Source organism: Austrofundulus limnaeus, unplaced genomic scaffold, assembly GCF_001266775.1.
Source record: "Austrofundulus limnaeus strain Quisiro unplaced genomic scaffold, Austrofundulus_limnaeus-1.0 Scaffold68, whole genome shotgun sequence".
Lineage (NCBI taxonomy): Eukaryota > Metazoa > Chordata > Actinopteri > Cyprinodontiformes > Rivulidae > Austrofundulus > Austrofundulus limnaeus.
The window spans coordinates 1,619,914-1,627,840 of record NW_013952470.1 but is presented as its reverse complement, the minus strand read 5'-3'; positions in this window follow the sequence as shown (position 1 = coordinate 1,627,840).

Sequence of the window (7,927 nt, the reverse complement as noted above, 5' to 3'; positions counted from 1 at the left end):
CTCAAGTGTGTGTGTGTGTGTGTGTGTGTGTGTGTGTGTGTGTGTGTGTGTGTGTTAGCTACCCAGTGAAAAGAGTTCCAACTGAGAAATGTTACAATATAAATATTTGTGTTGATGCGCATTAAAGATTTTATTGCCATTTTCCTCATAAGCTTTTTTATTTCTATATGTTTTTGCATTTTTCTGTCTCCTGTTTTTACTTTACCTTGTGCATTTTTACATCGATATTCAAATAAGGTGGGCAGTCCTTCTTGGGTCGTCAGCTCCTCTGCTATTGGTCAAGAGACAGGAAGGAGCAAAAACCATGAGCAGAATGATTGTGCATGCTTGTGCTGCCTCACTTTAGCTTAAAGTTTATTTTAAAACAAAGGCAAGGAGGAAAACACCTGTTCATATGTTTTAAACTAATATTTAAACAGGTAAAAGGAAAAACAAAAAAGTATGAATGGGATTTGTCTGACTAGCTGCATGTTAAATTGACTCACCAGTGAGAACTTTGTTCTGGAGGTTGTAATAAGATAATGGCTACTCTGTTTTATCAAACACGGCACTCCCTGAATATTTTCTCTCCATCCGTCTAACACAATGATGAAGAGTTTGGCAGCGTGTGATACAAACAGAAAAGTGTGTTTTATTAAGATTACAATCTCAAAATGAGCTTTGTTTTTGGGATTTGTGTCTCCAAGTGATGTTCAAGTTGTTTTCCCCAGCTTTACCAATATAAAGCTCTGATGATATTTAGCAACATTACAGGAGAATATTGCAGAATAAACAGGTTAGTCATGTCTATTGCAGAATATATTAAGCTTTGCATAAATTTTAAGGCAATAAAATATAATAAATTCAGAGATGCTGGGGTCACTTCTTTAAATTGACTCGACAAGCTATTATTGTTGTTTTATGAATATTTTTTTGCACCACTCTGAGTCTATTCTGAGCAAAAAATATCCTATGCGATAATTTGATGCTGTTTCAGACCATGCTGCAAATAAATGAACTTTTTTCTTTCTTTCTTTTTTTTCTTTTTTTTTTCCTGAAAGCCACAAGGAAAACAAAGTCTTCACACTCCATTGAATGCAGTGTTACAGTTGTTAAATTAACTGTTTATGTACCACATGGCCCTAATTATAAGAGAAATCAGGACAGGCTGGAAAATGCAAATGAATTTGAAAAAATAGATAAACCGTGGCCATATTTTATTCAGTTGTTTCTGTTTTAAGATTCGGCCTCACTCTCACCATCTCCTTGATTTACAAGCACTTGGATAGAGCAGATATCATTAATTTTATCAGCAGTGCTTGTGCACATTTCCTTTGCTGCTGCCTTCCAAATCAGTGTGCTTGCTGTGAAATAAAAAGGAGTGGTGTAAGTTGTTGTTTTTTTTCTTCGCTTCATGAAAATCCTCTGTTGACCTGCTGAACACTTGTTTTAAAAAAATGTTGAACTGCCTTCATTGCGTGGAAAAACCAGGTGGGCTTCCCGAAAGTCAAGCAGCGTGTTACATTTCTGGGAACCAAAATGACGCATTATTTGTACATGTCTCAGCCAAAGGAGCGCAGTGTTTCTGGAAGCGGTTGACAAAATGACAGCTTGTTAGGAACATGCAAGTTAGGATAATGCTGGGTTTTATTCCCAGACCATTTCTTTTCCTTTTTTTTTCTAGCAATCAAACCGAGTTCTGTAAATCTGAGCAAGTATTTAACTGTCGAACAACTGACCAAGCGACTTTAGTGCAAATGTGTTCTGAAAATACGATTTTTTTTTAAACTGAGCCAGCAGAATCTGCAGTGACACGACTTATTAGGGAGTGAAGTAAGATATTCAAAGTAAAACAAGAGGACAAGAAAAGTTTCCTCAACAACTGAAACTCTGGTCTCTCAGTCAAAACAGAAAGTTTTATGGATTCCACGTCTCGTTTTTTTTTTTCAGTATGTGATTTTTGGTTCCTTATAGTGATGACAAATGATCAGAAATGTAGGTAGGAAGGAGGGTAGGTAGGTAGGTAGGTAGGTGGGTAACTTTTTTTCCCAAGTAAATCTATAAAAAATGAGATTTGAAACCCACTGAATGTATTTAGAGGAGGAAAATGTAAGCTTGGGGATAATTAGACTGCACAGTGTCATATTGCATCCCGTCTTATCAGGTTGTATCAGTTTGTATTGTTTTGTATCAAACTGTTTATCTGTGCCTCCATTTGGGGACAGAAGCGGCAAAAATACAAGGTTCTTACACTGAAAAAAATAACTTGTAAGATGTACTTGAAATAATCCTCTAACAAATTTGCACTAATGTTTGTTAAGTAAATTGAAATGCTACAAATTCATGTAATATTTACTCATCGTCATCTAGTAAAAGTTATTAAGAATATAGTTAAAGATTTGTGAATAAATCAGGTAAATTTTACTTAATTTGCTCAATTAAATCTTGTAACATATACTTGATCAAATTAAGTAAAATTTACCTGATTTATTCACAAACTTTTAACTATATTCTTAATAACCTTTCCTAGATAACGATGAGTAAATAGTACTTGAATTTGTAGTATTTAAATTTACTTAACAAATGTTAGTGCAAATTGTTACAAGGATTTTTTCTAGTAAATCTTACAAATTCTTTATAACAGTGCACGTGTCAAGCACAATATGACACCTCACAGCTACAGAGAGGTGTAGCTCTTGTTGTAGTTCAAGACTTCACCACCAGGTGGCAGTTTTGAAGAACCTTTATTGGATTCTTCTTCATGAACAACACAAAGTGAAACTCACAGGTCTTATTAATGACTAGGCCTTTCACTCTCACTCGTGGTTACTTCTGCTGAACGGTTTAACACAAGTTAACAAATAATGAACACACAAATTACAGTAACACAATAGACTAAATGCTGAAAGAACAATGTTAACCAATTCCCTAAAATGATTTAATAACAAACATGAATCCTACCCACAATCCTCCACTGCAGTCACATGACAAACAGCCAAACACAGCAGAATGCTACAAAATGCATTCCCTGTTCCCTGACAACTAAATATCACCTACATTATGCCATCAAACTATTGCACACCGACAAATGTATTCAAGTAAAAGAAACCAGACAACTCATGTTTTATTTCGACCATGTCTTGTCCTCTCCTTGAAAAGTGAAGCAAGGGAATGAGGAGCAGCAGCCTTTGTGTGTGCATGCACCCTCAGTTTTAGCCCAGAAGAGTAGAAGTTACTTAATATATTCACGTTTATGTGCTGTCCAGAAAAAGCACTTAAATATTTCTTGTAAAATAATATTAGCATTTACTTTTTTGTACAGCAATATTGATATATAATATAATGTGTATTGTTTATTTAGTAAATTCTAGTGGTTTAGAGATTTTGGTATTGTTTATAAAATTTAAGAGAATAATTGTTATATCACCCAAAAATCTTTTCAGTGTAGAACAAGTTCTTGTCCTGCATCAGTGGTTTAATATGTTACTTCCCAGCGAAATATAATAAGTTTGGTAACAAATGATGAAACTTTTAATAACATTGTTTCCTGAGTCCTTGAGGGAACCAAGGACTCAGGAACAGCACCGGCTGGTGTGACGTGTGCCTATACTCTTCGGCACCAACAGCAAAGTCCAGGACATCTTGAATTTAGGGAAGGCTGATGTTAAATCACCCTGAAGCCTTTGCTGCGGGGCTCGCTGTTGTTCGGCCCACTGCAGCGAGAGACAACATAATCCCCTCACTGCTGAATGACTCAGTACATACTTCTAAACGTGTTTGCATCATAAAAAATAATTGATGCGTTGTACAGTCTTCTGTGGTGCTCAATTTCTTCGCTCCAGGGGCAATAAATGCTGAGTATTTTGAGCACCATTTTTGGTTTGTTTTGTTTTTCTCGGCGCAGCAGCGGCAGTTCCATCATCTCTTCACATCTGTTCAGCGTGCTGCAAACAAGGGAGGTAGATCACTGGTGTGGTGAGTTAGAAAGGACAAAAAATAAAAATAAAAACACACGAGAAAGTCATCTTCCAGTCCTCGTGAAACTAAAGTCAAATTATCAACCGAGGCGTTTCAAGCTTCACTAGGTGCGCAGGGCTAAACGAAATCAGTTGCTCGCTGCTTAAAGGGGAGCCACAATGAGTTAACATATCAAAGTTTGTTTACAGGTCCCAGCGAGCGCCGCGCATATATGAACGAAGCCGTATAAAACTTTTAGTAGCTCCACAGGGAGCTGCTGGAAAATCTGATAAACTGCCTCAAGTGACATCAAGGCCAGCAGGTGCTCAGCCAACCTGAATGTGTGACACGCGCTGAGTGTCAAAGTTAAGGTTAAAAAAAAGAAAAGGGAAACATCTGGTAATGAATAAGGAGCACATAAAAGGGTAGAAACATTTATAACTTCTGAGCAGGGGTGGGCGTCCTACAGCCCACCTCTAAAGCAATGAGAAACTTTAAGTATTGAAGTAGAAGTTTGTGAAGTAGATTGTTAGAAACTTTGGTACATATCCATCCGTCCTTCTGAGGGAAATTTATTCTGTTTACTTCTGATTTTTATATGCATCACATATACTGGTTTATTCATAGGAGAATTAGGGTATGTTCTGATAACTTATTTTGCAAAATAATCTATTTTTGTGCGATTTAGTGATGTACAGTCTGCTTTGAGTGGCTTATGTCATGGCCATTTCAAACAGAGTGTATCTGTCGGTATGATTAAGTTAACATACATCTGAAGCGCTTACAACACTAATATTTTCCTCATCAGAACTCAGGATCAGTGTTGCCAGATCTCACGACAAAAACAAGCAACCAGCTCTATGAAAACAAGCCCAAAATAATTCCAACTGGCAAACCACCACATTTTGTAAAATAGAGGTCAATTATAACAGTACTGTGTACATTTATTATTGCATTATACACAAGCAACAGCAAAATTATGATAGAAATTACCATAAAAATAAACAACTTTAATGGTTTGAATAATTTAAATTCTTTTAATAGCATATACTTTTAAACTCTGATCATAAGAAAAGTGCGTTTTGCAGCAAAATGACAGTACAGACAAAAACTCCCAAAAATCTTTGTGTGCTTTTTTTCCGCGCTATTTTTCCCCATGTTTTCCTGACTTACTGCAACTCATTCTCACTCTGTTTTGTCACTTATATCCAGAGATGAAGAAGTAGTTTTTGGTGATATGACAAAAAAATGGCTCTGGCTCATATTGTTCTCTCTCGCTCAGTTCATGCAATTTAATCAGCAAATTCTAAACAAATTAAAACTTATCAATATTTTACTGCCCTGTGCTTGTATCCCAACGTAAGCAGCATTTTTTATTTATTTATTTTTTTGTCTGTGCACAACCTGTGTAAAATGTCCCAGTCCATTAAATCGAGCGCACCAATCCCCACTGTGTTTTAGAAGTAGACGCGCACGTGCGCTGTATCAAGTCTCCTGTCATAAGTTCTGAACTGGACCGGACCGCACTACCTCACTCCTGCTTGTTTCTCCATCACTCTGGGCTCTGGTTTGTGTGTTTGAAGTGTGCCGACTCAACTCAGGCAGGAGCGACAACCAGGAAACGGGGGAATGGGAGGGACAAACCCACTACTCCTCGTGTTCTGCTTCAACGGGAGCAGAGAAAGAAAGACAATCCCAAAATAAGCAACTCACGTTCAAAACTAAGCCCACAAAAACCGCAACCCGCGACTCACAGAATTTACAAGCGACTTTAGAAAAAAAGACGCCCAAAGTCGCTGACAATTAGCGGACCTGGCAACACAGCTCAGGATATTTGTCTAAGGGTTTCTGCTCACATGGTAGAGAGAACACCCAATCGATGAGACAGCTTGCTGCTAGGGAGTGGCTAGACCCGGAATAAAGGGTATATAAGCAGCTGAAACTTCCTGCGTCGCGCCACAGCCACGACTGATTAAATGGTTGAGGCTTTGGCCTGGAGGCAGGGTATTTGTATGGTTTTGGTTCTCACATTTAACATTTAAGTCTTTTTTTCTGTATTTTTTGTTCCTTGTTCTCGACACACATCGAAGCGTTTGAACACGGTAATACATTTTCACTTCCATCAGTTATTTTTATCTTCTTTTCCTTTCTGAGTGAGGTACATCCTGCACAGACAAACAACCCTTTGTAGAGACAGTTTAGTTACCTAACATGCATGTTTTTGATCTGTGGAAAAAAAAACTAAATAATCCTAAGAAAACCCACACATGCACTCAGGTTGGGCAACATTGGTAAATATGTGGCCCATCATATCATAATGAGGATTAAGTCAAATTAGGTCAAAATGACTTAATTACATTTTCAGATTCCTGGCTTTAAACGCTACATTTTGATACCTGGATCAATGTGATATTATAAACTGAACCAACCAGAGATATGCCTTAATCTGTCTTGTTGGTTTTCATAACACATTAATATTTGATCTGAATCTTAATTTTATGTAATTTTTATGAGGAATTTTTCATGTCATTATGAAGAGGAAATCTCAAACAGTATTTGAATATTGACATTTTCCAGCCGGAAAGAAACAGAAACCTTGCTAGCTCACAGGGAAAATCTCAAAATTTAAAAGACATTTTTCCTCAAAATCAGGTTTTTTGTTGCTACGGCTCAAAAAATTGCTTAAATTTTTTTTTTACAATTTTATTTCACACAGTTCATTCAAATGAAAAATTGTTTAGGCATTTATTTGTTATATTTGGACAAAATACATTTTTTGTAAGTGTTTTAATCAAAACACTATATTTGCCTATTTCTCCATACACTTTTAGGCTTAACCCTTGTTTCGATGTGATGGGTCACATGTATTTATTATGATTACTTGTGGCATTTAGCCAATTACATGTAATATGATGATTAATAATTGCACTTGCTTGTAGTCCACGTTGTGGCCTTGGTCTGGTTGGTCTGGTTTTCCTTGTTTCTGTCTTTGTCTCAGGTGATTAAACAAGTTAGCATTACACAAAAATACGTCATCACATGGCACTAATTGCAGCAATTGCAAAGTCTAAAATATTAATTGTTGATCATTTTTTCTGACAATTATTTGCACTCAATGCGATTTTGCCCAACACTAACGTGCACTGTGAGAATATGAAAACTCTTTGGCTTTGAATTCCTGCGACCTTCACAGGCGACAGCTCTAACCACTGCATCTCTATGCTGCCACAAGAAATACTCATGAGCTCTAAATTGGAGTTTCAAATCAAGAGGAAAAATGGTTTTGAAAAGGAATTGGGTGTAAAAGACAAGTATATGGTTCATAGATGAAAACTCAACAGGACAGAAACAGTTTAAACACAAATCAGGTTGTATTGTTGTATCTGGAGCTCCTCGTTTTTATGATAAATCAGTGACAGTGGTGGGATATGAAGGACTAAGAGCATCTCTAAGTGATATTACCGCTGCATCAAATGTTGCCACTGGAACTTCCACTTTTTTCATGATGAGTGCACCAGATGTCTGCAGCTTGTTTAAATCTTTTATTTATTTTAACCTTGAGGCTGTAATGTAGAAATCTAAGCATGCCAAAAGCAAGTCTACAGAGTCACAATCTGTAGATTACAGCTAATTAAGACCTTTGTGAAAACAGCAGACACCTGCTTTTAACAACAAATAGAGTGATGGTTTGGTTTTTGATATTTTACATTGTCGGATAGTCGAACCTCGGATTCAGGAAGAGCAGTGTGGTTTTCGCACTGGTCGTGGAACACTGGACCAGCTCTACACCCTCAGCAGGGTCCTGGAGGGTGCATGGGAGTTCACCCAACCGGTCTACATGTGTTTTGTGGACCTGGAGAATGCGTTCGACCGTGTCCCAAGGGGGGCCTTGTGGGGGGTTCTCCGGGAGTATGGGGTACCGGGCCATTTTATACGAGCTGTCAGGTCCTTGTACGACCAGTGTCAGAGTCTGGTCCGCATTGCCGGCAGT